Source organism: Bos taurus, chromosome 25, assembly GCF_002263795.3.
Source record: "Bos taurus isolate L1 Dominette 01449 registration number 42190680 breed Hereford chromosome 25, ARS-UCD2.0, whole genome shotgun sequence".
NCBI lineage: Eukaryota > Metazoa > Chordata > Mammalia > Artiodactyla > Bovidae > Bos > Bos taurus.
Genome location: NC_037352.1, coordinates 9,892,715 through 9,905,912, shown reverse-complemented (window position 1 = coordinate 9,905,912; position 13,198 = coordinate 9,892,715). Strand labels below are relative to the sequence as shown.

The 13,198-nt window shown below is 50.5% G+C and overlaps 1 long non-coding RNA gene across 1 annotated transcript; it reads right to left on the bottom strand.

Moving 5' to 3' along the window:
• Nucleotides 1-2,244: 2,244 nt before the first annotated feature.
• LOC132343841 (uncharacterized) lies at nucleotides 2,245-9,927 on the bottom strand. The gene is made up of 4 exons (XR_009492830.1): nucleotides 8,950-9,927; nucleotides 4,739-4,927; nucleotides 3,666-4,004; nucleotides 2,245-2,873 (listed from the first exon to the last, which is right to left on the bottom strand). It is a non-coding gene; the product is annotated as an uncharacterized lncRNA (long non-coding RNA).
• Between the last annotated feature and the right edge of the window lie 3,271 nt (nucleotides 9,928-13,198).

Below are 13,198 nucleotides of genomic sequence, written 5' to 3'. Positions count from 1 at the left end.
AGTGTTAGCAAGTTTTAGCTAGAGATCGGTGTCTTGCTCTGCTTTCAGAGAAGGTCTCTTGTATGTGGGCTTCCCAGGTGATGTGGTGGTAAAGAATCCACCTGCCAATGAAAGAGCCACAGGAGATGAGGGTCCGATCCCTGGGTTGGGAAAGTCTCCTGGAGGAGGAAATGGCAACCCACTCCAGAATTCTTGCTTGGAAAATCCCATGGACAGAAAAGCCTGTCGGGCTACAGTCCATGATGTTGCAAAGAGTTGTACATGATTGAGCACACACACACACACAAAAAGCCTGTTTTGTGTGTGGCTGAGAGCGAGGGAGGGAGGGGAAGAGAGAGCGAGACGTGTCAAGTGGCAGAGAGGTGTTTAAGACACAGACACCCATATGAGACTGTCTCCTTTACTTGAGTGGAAAATAGGAAATCTTGCACATCAGCTCAATGTTTTATCAAAGTGTCCCTGGGTCTCACCTAAAACCATCATCCAGGGACCCTCCAGGACACCCATCCCGTGCCTGGGAAACTGCCCAGCTTGGCTGCCAGCTATGTGTCATGGGCACTGACTAAGCCTCAGTTTCCTCACCTGTGAAATGGGGTAAGGCCTCGGATCTCACAGGTACATAGTATTAATAGGAAGTGATATAAGCACAGAGTACATGCTCAATATGAGGCGTGACGCTGGCAGGGCAGGGTGGACCCTATGTAGGGGCCCAGCTTGGGACACTAAAAATGAAAGCCTAGCATGGCCAGCCTGGGGTTCCTCCGTGCTGCTAATCTTATCTTTTGCCAAGTTCCCTCTGTGGTAACCTGGTGACAGGAAGGGCCATAGTTTCTGGAAGGTGGGTCAAAGTGAAACTCCCTCAGGTCCTGGCGGGAGGGGGGCCTGGCGGGCGCCCCCGGCCAAGTGGGCAGGGCATGGGGGTGGGGTGAGGAGTGCAGGCTTGAGCTTAAAGTGGACCTTCCCCTCATTGGATTGCAGATGGGGAAACTGAGGAACAGAGATGTGGGCTTGGCCCCTTGGCAGGCAATGGAGGGAATTGGGTGTGACCATCTAAACTTCTGATTCATTCACCTGAAACCCCTGGTCACACACACATACCCTTGGCTCCCCCTGCCAGTGAGTATTGCTACCGGCTCCCCTTTATCTAGCTCTTTCTAGATGGGTACCCTTATTGTCTCATTTCACAGACTAGGCCAGGAGAGGTTGAGCTCCTTGTCTAGATCTCATGGCTGATAAAGTCATAGAAGCAGTACTGGGACCAAGCCAGATGACCCCACAGCATTCTAATGGCTCCCAGCTGCTAGACACTAAAATCTGACCCCTTCCCCACGGGCTCTGAGGTCCTTCACTGCCCAGCCCCACTGTACATTTTAGCCCCTCACTGTCCTCTTCACATTCCCCATCTGCTTCCATGATCCTTTGGCCTTTTGAGCAACCCAGGGGAAGTCTTTGATGTTTCTCTTGCATCCTCTTCACTTGACTGCCCAGGTCAAGACTCCTACTCAGTCTTCAAAGCCCAGCTCAGCTATCACCTCAGGGGCAAAAATAGGTGAGTGAGTCAGAAAAGGGGGCGGGGAAGCAAGGCGTGCAGATAGGCAGAGAGAGGGAGCAAGAGGCAGAGCTGGGGAGACAGGGAGTGGGAAGAGGAGGGGAAAGACAACCCGGGAAAATAGGAAGGAAAGAGAAGACAGAGAGGTCTTAGGAGTGAGAGAAAGGACTTGTGCATGGGTGAGTGGATGGATGGGTGAGTGAATGAATGAGTGCATGAATGAATGAATGGGTGAAGGAATAAATAATCCGAACCATGTACAAAATAAAGGTCAAGTGAATAAACAGGAAGCCCTGATGGCCGGGCCGGACCGGGCCGGGCGGCCATTACCCCCAGCGGTCCCTGCTCCTACCCTGACAGCTGTGGATGGGGCCGGGCAAGACCTCTCCGGGCTCTGGGCCTGGTCTCTGTCCTTGACATTTGACAACGCTGTGACTGTAACACCGTCCCCTCCCAGCCAAGAACCTTGGGTACCTACACTGCTCCAGACGCAGAAAACTGAAAGTAAAAGCCATCCTGAGCTTTGCCCCAGCCTTCCTGTCCCTCAGCTGGTTTCTTAGAAATCAGCTGCCTGGGCTACCAGCAGCAACCTGGACTTCCTCCCTCACCCAAGGTTCCCCTCCCCTGGTGGGCGCCATGCTGCCAGCAGAGATGGCACCACAGGCCCATCATAAAGAAAATTTGGGAGTCAAGCATTCATTCCACAAATGTTTATTCATGCTTCCAGTAGTCCCAGGTGCAAGGGAAGAGGCCAATCTGAGCTGTTCAGAGAGTTAGGAGAAAAAGGGCATCAATGGGGTTTTGGTATCCCCTGATCCAGGTGGCTGGAGGGTTGGTGGAGGGTGGGGGGGAACCAGGAAAACAGCTAATTAGTTTAAGAATAAGAGGACGTTGGAGGATGTAGAGTCAGGGGAGGCACCCTGGGGATGTCACCGGCAGAGTCCTAAAGCATAAGTTGAGAAGGAATCCACCTGGGCAGTCAAGGTGGGGAAGGGCATCTCAGAGGGAAGAGCATGTGCAAAGTGGCCTCTGTAATCTCCCATAATCTGTGTGTCATTGTTCAGTGGCTCAGTCGTGTCTGACTGAGTGACCCATGGACTGCAGCATACCAGGCTCCCCTGTCTTCCACCATCTCCCGGAGCTTGCTCAAACTCATGTCCATTGAGTCGGTGATGCCATTCAACCATCTCATCCTCTGTTACCCCTTTATCCTCTGCCCTCAATCTTTCCCAGCATCAGGGTCTTTTCCAATGAGTCAGCTCTTCACATCCGGTGGCCAAAGTACTGGAGCTTCCGTCCTTCCAGTGAATCTGTATAACTGTCCCTGTAGAGGCAAGTTTCTCTGTTTTTTTTGTGGGCAGAGAAACTAAGGCTCAGAGAAGTGTGGTGGATGTATTTGCCCAAGACGTCACAGCTGGAGGGGAGATCCAAAGGCAGCCTAGACTCTCCCCTAAGCGAGCTCCAGTCAGCATCCAGATCCTGACCGTGGCTGTCTCACCGGAGCTCGCCCTCCGCCCCAGGCCCTGGGCTTCTGCACACAAGCACCTCTCCGTGGACAGACAAGGTGAGGAGAAAAAAATGAGGTTCAGAGAGCTCAAGTGACTTGCCTACGTCACACAGCCTGTTGGAGCACAGCAAGGATTCACAGCCAGGTTTGTGGCAGCCCAAAGTGCCTGGGCCCTCACAGAACAGTCGTGACCTGACAGTCTCTTTGCCCACATTCCAAAGAGGGAGAGGGGCCGGCAGGCACAGAGACGCAGCGGCCGGAAAGGAGGGTCCACACAGGGCGCGCTGCTCTCAGGGAACTGCCCCACCCGCCTCTGTAAGATCCTGAGGGGGCCTTGCCTCAGCGCCCTGTGACCACAGGTGGATGTGGGCAAGACGGCCTGAGCTCCCCATGCCCCAGTTCAGGGTAGGCCCATGACCTAAGCTGGACCAGTCAGAGACCCTCCTGGGACTTTTTCTGCAGGAACTCTTTCCTCTAAACGCAGGCCCCCTGGCAGCCATTGTGCCCGCTGAGTCAAGAGAATAGAAGAGAAGAAGCACAGGACAGAGCCCTGACGCCTCGTGGGAGCCCCTACATCCAGCCATACCTGAAACCCACCCCTGGGCTTACCTGTGACACACGCCACAAGGTTCCTTTTCTGCTTATGCTTGTCTGACTTATGCTTCTGTCACTGGCAACCCCAGAGAGTCTTGGGTAATCAGAGTTTGATGAGCAGCAAGGGTCAGGGGTCAGGTTTGCTTGGAACAAAGGGTGAGTGAGTGAAATGGAACCACTCACTCATCCTAAGAAGAGGCCGAACAACTCTCCGACTGAAAGAAGCAAGACTCATTTTGCCGGGATCTGGGGCCCAGGGTACTCCCCTCTCCAGCTGACATCTGCCCTCAAGGAAAGCTGGAATGTAGACACTTTCACACCTCCTGATTCATGGTGGTTCGTAACTTCTTCGTGCTGGGAAAAAAAAAAAAATTCCACATTAAAAAATTTTCCTTCCCTTTTTTCTTTTTTAAAACAGACTTTATTTTTAGAGCAGTTTTGGTTCACATCAAAATTGAGCGGGAAGCACAGAGTTTCCATATCCCCACTGCCTTCCCGCCCCCATGGTCACATCCTGGGTCAGTCCACATTATTGTTTAATCTTCACATTTGTTGTTAAATTCGTAAAAGAATCTACCAATAATGATAGCATAGAATACATTTTATATATTTTCCTGATTTCCAGATACACGCTTTTTTTTTTTTTTAAAGACACCACTGTTTTTTACTTTTAAACTATGAAAGTATGATAACACATGTACAGGAAAGCTGGAAAATCCAGAACAAAGCTACATATATTACACTTATTTTTTAAAGTAGATAAATTAAGGTTTTTAATTGGAATTTCAATATCAAACTCTCAAAAGTTAATATATTGAATATACAGAAAAATAGGATAGAGTAGGCCTGAAAAGTACTGTGAACCAATTCAATGTAATTAAGATTTATACAGTTTTCACACAAAAGTAGGATACGAATTCTATTCAAGTTCCCGTAGACTATAAAGTAGGAGACATTGGAACATATCCAGGGATGTAAAATGAGGAAGATACCATTCTTCATAACCCATGTCATAACCTGCTTTTTCCACTGAGCATTTCATGAACAACCTTCCAAGTCATTGGCTGACAAGATGGTAACGATGGTACCTGTTTTACCAGTGAGGAAGCTGAGGTACAGTTGGAGCCAGCAAGGCGACCCATGTCCTTGTGAGGCACAGCTCACCAGATGCTCTCAAGGGCCCACTGAGGTTTGGCTCCTTCTTTACAAACGGGAAAGCTGCTGTGCAGAGACGGGAAGTCGCTCTTGTTCGGGGGAGGCCCAAACCCCTGGGCAGGCTGGAAAGGAGGGGCTGCTGGTCAGCAGGGCTACACTAGCAGAGGCTGCGGGCACTCTGTCCTGAGGCGAGGGAGGCTGGCCCTCAGAAGAACCATCTGGTGTGTCCCTGAGGGACAGCCTTGCCTCACCGCTGCCTCGGTCATGCTGCTACTGACCTTCCCAGGAGGTATCTGGTGCAGAAACGACTTGTGCCACTGGCTTATTCTCAAACTCAGGCTCACACTGAGCACCCACCGTATGCCAGACACCACTGGGGTGCCCCCCACCCCCCACCCACAGTCTCGGTTAGTCCTTCTTACTCCTCTGTAGGGGAGGACTATTAGTATCCATTTTTCAGATGAAGAAACTGAGGCCTAGAGAAGTGAAATGACTTGCCAAGCGCCACAGAGTTAACATGTGGCAAAACCAAAATTGGACCTCAGTGAGGTCTGAATCCAGACAGAAGCATAAACATCCTGATTGGGTCTCTAACTTGGTAAATTGTTAACCACACACACACACACACACACACACACCCCAACTGGCCAACGGGTCTTGAGAACTGTGCCACAGAGCTCTGGCCTTGGCTCCATCCTTTTCCCCCATCTTCCCAGATTTCTTCATGAGAATCTAAGGTGATCTGCCTGTTGCAAGGATGGTGAACCACTCACAGGGATCTCAAATAAGCCCTGGATTAAGACACAGAGTGGACACCAAGGTGACATTAAAGGCATTGATGTAAAGTCCTATATTATGGTTGCTGCTGCTGCTGCTGCTAAGTCGCTTCAGTCATGTCCGACTCTGTGTGAACCCAGAGACGGCAGCCCACCAGGCTCCCCCATCCCTGGGATTCTCCAGGCAAGAACACTGAAGTGGGTTGCCATTTTCTTCTCCAGTGCATGAAAGTGAAAAGTGAAAGGGAAGTCGCTCAGTCATGTCCGACTCTTGGCGACCCCATGGACTGCAGCCCACCAGGCTCCTCCGTCCATGGGACTTGCCAGGCAAGAGTACTGGAGTTAGGAACAGCAATATTCCCAAATCAGGTTGACTTCTGGCCCAAACAGCATGGTTGAACGTAAATTCAAGATGACCCATGAGCCAGCTGCAGCTTGCACAAGTTAGTAAAAGGAGGTCCTATTACTGGGAGGTCCCAGCAGCGGTGCTCAGACTGACAAGTGGCATGTAGTGCTGTGCTGGCTCAGGCACCTGTGGACACAAATGCGGAGCTTTCACCACCTGCCTGCAAAGGGTGCATGCTCAGGAATCAGGGGTGACATGAGTGTTGGTGACAGTGAAGAATGCTCACACCCATCCTGGGTGCACGCTGCATGATCAACCAATGTGGATTTGACAAGGAGGACAGAGGAGAGAATGGGTAACATTTAGTGTCACTACTATCACTGAAGTTGTGAAGTCGCTCAGTCGTGTCCGACTCTTTGTGACCCCATGGACTGTAGCCCAAAAGGCCCCTCCATCCATGCAATTTTCTAGGCAAGAGTACTGGAGTGGGTTGCCATTTCCTTCTCCAGGGGATCTTCCCAACCCAGGGATTGAACCCAGGTCTCCCGCATTGCGGGCAGACGCTTTACCGTCTGAACCACCAGGGAATACTAATATCATTGGTGATATATTAGATAAGAGATATATGTGTTATCAAATGACATAAGGGCTATTCTTGACGTAGCACTGATTACATAGAGGCATGCAGCTAAGCACGTCAGGCTATCTTTAATTCTCGAAACAGTCTGGCGGGTGGATTATCTTAGGCTGAATCACATGAAATTGCTGATTTTGTAGGTCAAAAACACAAACAGTATTGGCAATACTGTTCAATGTCAGAGCATTTTCATTTCGACAGAATAAGTAAACCCCACTGGCAGGACCCTGGGGCGCCTGCCTGCTCAGAGGATGGTTTTCTCCTTGCTTCCTCCTCTTCACCCACCCTCTCATTCTGGCTACCCAGGCCCCCACCACCCCACCCCATTGCGGCCAGGTCTATATTTACAGTCTAGATTTCTGTGAAGTGGGGACTCGAGGAAGTGACTTATTCCAGAGTCATCACAGTCACCCAGAGATAGTGACATCCCAGAAGCCTTCAGTTTCTGTCCCCTCTCTGCCCCTGCCAATATGGGACTTTTCTCTTCCCTCTCTGGGTTTCCAAGGCTCAAACCAGAAGACAGAAACAGGAATTGTGTGTCTGCCTACCGTCTGTCTGATGGGCAGATGAAATGGAATGGGAGATTTGTGTCCATTTTGCGGACAGTAACACTGAAGCAAATCTGTGCCCAACCTGGTTGCCAGTTGCCCCATCAGGGGCAGAGAGGACAGCAGGTGGGTTTCTGGACATCTGGGGTCTCAGCCCGGTTCAGCTCAGTCCAAGCATCCTAGAGGTCGCTGGAAGGACCTCCTGGATCAGCCCTGCCCCACCACTCCTGGGACAGGTGCTGAAATGACAGCCAAGCCATAGGGGCGCTGGGCCCGGAGGGGTGGAGTCTTTCCAGGTAGTCAGACTGAGAGAGGGTGGCAGCTTGCGGGGACAGCGGAGGAGGAAGGGAACAGCCTGGTCCCCGTGGTGCACAGTTCGGTCCCCGCCGCGCACAGCCCGCCCGCCAGGCACAGCCGGTCTTCGGGGAAGTCGCCGAGTCGGAGTTCCAGGAAGCGATAACGCTTGTTGAAACCTCTTTCTTGTGGCCTGGTCTTGTCACATGGCTTGGTGGGGACCAACGTCAAGCAGGGCCACGGGTCTAGGCCAGCTTGCACCCTGATAGCTGCTGCCACCCTACGCTCCTCCCCCGAGGCTGAAGGGGTGGGGGTGGGGAACCAGGCAGGAAAGAGGGCATGCGTGGTACCCACCCCGACGCCCCTTGCCCAGGCTGAAAGCGGAGGACCCCTGGGTGGAGGGGTTGCTGTGAAAACACACAGCAGGTGCTGAGGAGACAGAAAACCTTTGCTCCCTTCCCATGAAGCCAGGGAACGTGTCCCATCATTCTAGGGCAGGACTCTCCACCACAGCACTACTGACTTCTCTGCTGTGGGGACAGCCCTGTGCCCTGGAGAGTGTGAGGAGTGTGCCCGGCCTCTGCCCACTAGATAGTGGTACCCACATCCACCCCCTAGCTGTGACACCAAAAATGTCTCCAGATGTGGCCAAATGGTCCCTGAAGGACAAAACCCTGATCCAGATTCAGTGCCCAGCACAGAGTAGGTGCACAGACATCAGTAGGTCTTCAGCCCCGACAGCAGAACCTGTGTGGTTCATTTTTATACCCCATCACCTGGCATCATGGATCTGCAAAGGGACAATTCTGGGGATTTTTCTGGTGGTTCAGTGGCTAAGACTCTGTGCTCCCGATGCAGGGGACCTGGGTTCGATCCCTGGTCAGGGAAGTAGATCTCACATCCTGCAACAAAGACCCAGCTCAGTCAAATAAATGAAAATAAGTATTTTGGAAAAAGGGATAATTTGGGAGACTCTTAGTCCTCCAATCTCTCTTAGCTTCTCATTCCACAACACTAGGCTTCCCAGCTGGCTCAGTGGTAAAGAATCTGCCTGCCAATGCAGGAGACAGGGGTTTGATCCCTGGGTGGGGAAGATCCCCTGGATGAGGAAATGGCAACCTGCTCCAGTATTCTTGCCTGGGAAGTCCCTTGGATGGAGGAGCCTAGCAGACTACAGTCCACGGTGTCGCAAAAGTCGGACACGACTGAGTGACTAAACAACAGCTCTCTTAGCTTCTCACTCCACAAGACTAATAAACATACCATCTAAATAAAACCTGTGCTGGAGGCCTTGAACTTGAGGACAGAAGGCTGAATTGAGGGTGTGGTCAGGCTTGACACAAAGGGTAGAGAGAAAGGTCATGGGTCCCACCGCCCAGTGTGGTCCCTGGAAGCCGGCAGCCCTACTTCCCACCCCCCAGGCTGGAGGCTGGGGGATCCTCTGTGGAGAGACTGACCCACCCCAGAAAGGACACGTCGGATGCTGACTCTGGGACTCTACTGTGACTGCCAGAGCCTGCCCAGCTGCCTGGATGAGACTCACCTGTCCACACGCCCTGTCCATAGTCAGCAAGCTTCTGATGGTCTGTTTTCAGTCTCCTGATCTTCAGTGTGAACTCACAGACGAGGATCACTGGACACTGGAGGCAGGCTTGTACAAGGAAAATCAGAGGTCAGCTTCAGCAGAGGAAAAGAGCTCCTGGAAAACAGGGCCAACTCGGGGAGGAGGAAAACACAAGACAAGAAAAACCCTAAGAGAAATAAGAGACGTTGTATCTCTAAAGCGAGAACGAGACGCTGCATAGAGGAACGTTCAGTGACCAAGAGAGAACTAGAGAGGTGAGGGCAGAAAGAAAAACTTTCACTATTAGCCTTGCAAGCGACTGGAAAACCTCCCAGAAAGACACAGGGAAATCCGACATAAAAAGATCAAGAAACTAGAGGATTGTCCCTCAAGATGCAACGTTAGAGAACAGAGAAAATGGAGGGGAAAAAATGTTCTAAATCTCAAGGACGTGAGCTTCCATATGGGAAAAGCTTCTCAACGGCTGTGTTAGTTTTCTGTGTACAAATCTTGGTGCTACGGAGGGGAGAATTCTAAGAGAGCCCCTTTCCTTTCCCACCACCCCATCTCATCCCCAGGACATGCTTATAATGGATTCTGCTCCTGTGATTAGGTTACGATATAAGGTTGCTTTTACAAAAGGGAGGTTATCCAGTGGATCTAACTTAATCCCCTGAACCCTTCAAAAGCGGAATGTTTTCTCTGGCTGGTGCCAGAAGAGGAAGTCAGAGATTTGAAGCACAGGAAAGATGTGATGGGCTGTCGCTGGAGGGGAGGGGGAGGGGCTGAGTGTGGATGAAATGTGGGTCACCTCTAGAGTTGAGAGCAGCCCTCGGCTGAAACTTGGCGAGGAAACGGGGACCTCAGACCTACAACCACAGGAACCGAATTTTGCCAAAATCAAGAAGGAGCCTGGAAGCAGATTTTTCCCCCAGAGTCTCCAGATGGGAACTGGGACCCCGGCTGACCCCGATTTTGGCCCAACGAGACCCTTGAGCAGAAAACTTGTGCCAAACTTCTGACCTAGGAAAACTGTGAGATAATAAATTTATTAAGCCACTAGGTTTGTGATAATTTGCTACATAGCAGAAAACAGAAAATTCATAGATCTGCTTAAAAGAACAGATATTTATCTCACACTGTTTCTGTGGGTCAGAAATCAGGGAGTGACTCAGCTGGGTGGTTCTGTCTCAGGGTCTCTCAGGAGGCTGCAGTCAAGGAGTCAGCCGGGGTTTGGAGGACCTGCTCCAGGGGTCATTCACAAGGCTGGAGGCAGGCGGCCTCAGCTCCGCACCTCAAGGGCTGTGCCGTGGGGCTGCTTGAGTGCCCTCACAACATGGCGGCTGGCCTCCCCAACAGCAAGCGAGCCAAAAGGGGGTAACACGGCAGCCACGTGCCTTTTATGACCTGGTCTTGGAAGTCACATTATTATTATTATTTTAAAAGTAATTAATTTTTGGCTGTGCTCTGTGTCTTCATTGCTATGTGGGCTTTCTCTAGCTGCGGTGAGCGCAGTCCATTCTCTAGCTGTGACACTAGCTTAGTTGCTCCGTGGCATGTGGAATCTACCTGAAGCAGGGGTTGAACCTATGTCCCCTATATTGGCAGGCGGATTCTTAACCACTGGACCACAAGGGAAGTCCCCAAAGTCAGTTCAGTTCAGTTCAGTCACTCAGTCGTGTCCGACTCTTTGCGACCCCATGAACCACAGCACGCCAGGCTTCCCTGTCCATCACCAACTCCCAGAGTCCACCCAAACCCATGTCCATTGAGTCGGTGATGCCAACCAACCATTTCATCCTCTGTCATGCCCTTCTCCTCCTGCCCTCAATCTTCCTCAGCATCAGAGTCTTTTCCAATGAGTCAGCTCTTCACATCAGGTGGCCAAAGTATTGGAGTTTCAGCTTCAGCATCAGTCCTTCCAATGAACACCCAGGACTCATCTCCTTTAGGATGGACCAGTTGGATCTTCTTGCAGTTCAAGAGACTCTCAAGAGTCTTCTCCAACACCACACTTCAAAAGCATCAATTCTTCGGCGCTCAGCTTTCTTCACAGTCCAACTCTCACATCTGTACATGACTACTGCAAAAACCATAGGCTTGACTAGAAGGACCTTTGTTGGCAAAGTAATGTCTCTGCTTTTGAATATGCTATCTAGGTTGGTCATAACTTTCCTTCCAAGGAGTAAGTGTCTTTTAATTTCATGGCTGCAATCAATCACCATCTGCAGTGATTTTGGAGCCCAGAAAAATGAAGTCAGCCACTGTTTCCACTGTTTCCCATCTATTTGCCATGAAGTGATGGGACCAGATCCCATGATCTTAGTTTTCTGAATGTTGAGCTTTAAGCCAACTTTTTCACTCTCCTCTTTCACTTTCATCAAGAGGCTCTTTAGTTCTTCACTTTCTGCCATAAGGGTAGTGTCATCTGCATATCTGAGGTTATTGATATTTCTCCTGGCAATCTTGATTCCAGCTTGTGCTTCTTCCACCCCAGCATTTCTCATGATGTACTCTGCATAGAAGTTAAATAAGCAGGGTGACAATATACAGCCTTGACGTACTCCTTTTCCTATTTGTAACCAGTCTGTGGTTCCATGTCCAGTTCTAACTGTTGCTTCCTGACCTGCATATAGGTTGCTCAGGAGGCAGGTCAGGTGGTCTGGTATTCCCATCTCTTTCAGAATTTTCCATAGTTTATTGTGATCCACACAGTCAAAGGCTTTGGCATAGTCAATAAAGCAGAAGTTACATTATTATTATTATTATCATTGTCATCAATCCAGATTTATTCCTTCCTAGCTAAGTGACCCAGGGAAGCTTCCTCAACCACTTTGAGCCTCACTTTCTCTGTGAAGTGGGGAGATACTACTCCACTGGAAGGATTAGAATAGAGCTGAGAAGAAATAAAAATAATACCCCTTGAAGGACCCAGCACACATCTGTTGGGTCTAAGGAATCTTATTTTGTCTCCGTCTCCCACTCTACTATCCAAGTCCAGATCATTCCAGGTCCAAGCAGGAGGGGTCCAGGCCAGAGTTCAGGGAAGATTTGGGGCCTGAATTGATCATGGAACAGTCCCCACTCTGACCCCTGAGCTGTGAAGGACACTGACCTCTCTGGGGTTGATCCAGCTCCTCAAGGCTCCGTCCTGTCATCTGCTTGTCGCTCAGAAAGCCCTTCGTCCCCCTGGGTGGCCCCTGGTTCTGCTCCAAGCCTCCTTGGCTCTGCCTGTCACGTGCCACCATTAGAAGACACACAAAATTTTGCAGAGGTGCCTACAGGAAGTGCACTGATGGAGTCCAGCCCTGGATAAGGCTCCATCTGACAGGAGCAGAGACAGGAGAGAGGACAAGAGGGACCTGAGGCAGGTGCTGAGACTGAGTCCTGGCCCTGAAGTTCAAGGCCTGGGTTCTGCCAGTTTTGAGTTAAGAGTCCTGTCATGGCCCCTTCTGTTGCATGACGGGAGCACATTTCCTTCTCTGAGCTCACGTACCTCAGCTGGCAAATGGGAGTAACCCTGGCATTTACCTCGTAGGGGCATGTATCTGTTCACTCACTCAACAAATATGTATTGAGCACCTACTCTGTGCCAGGCATTCTTCTTGGCTCTGGCTTCTCAGCAGTGACAAAGACAGACTGAGTTCCTTGCCCTTTGGGACTTTACAGTCTCACAGGTGGAGAGACAGGATGATGTCAGATGCAGCTAAGTGCTATGGAGTAAAACACAGCAGGTTAAAACACCTGTGTAAACACAGGTGGGCTAGGAGGTGCCAGGGATAGGTTGCTATTTTATTTGGATGGTCACGGAAGCCTCTCTGAGAAGCAGAAAACTAAAGGTGAGTCAGCTACCCATTTGTATGTGGAAAAAGCATTTTAGGCAGAAGGAAGAGCAGGTGCAAAGGCCCTGAGGCAGAATATTCAAGGAAAGGGGTAAGTGTAGCTGGTACGGTGTGAATCGGGGGATGAACAGTAGCTGAGATCAGAGAGGTGGGGAGTGTGGGATTGGATCAGGTAGGGACTTGTGGATCCTTAAAAGGGTTTTAGCTTTTACTCAGAGTGAGATGCGAGCATGAGATAGTTCTGAGCCTAGGAGCTGCTAGGAGGATTCCATAATACATGCATATAAAGTACTCAGTAGTGTGCTTGGCACATAGTAGGGGCTCCATAATTGCTGGCTTCTACTATTACTGTTGTTATTATTGCTTAACTACTAGGAAGCAAATTG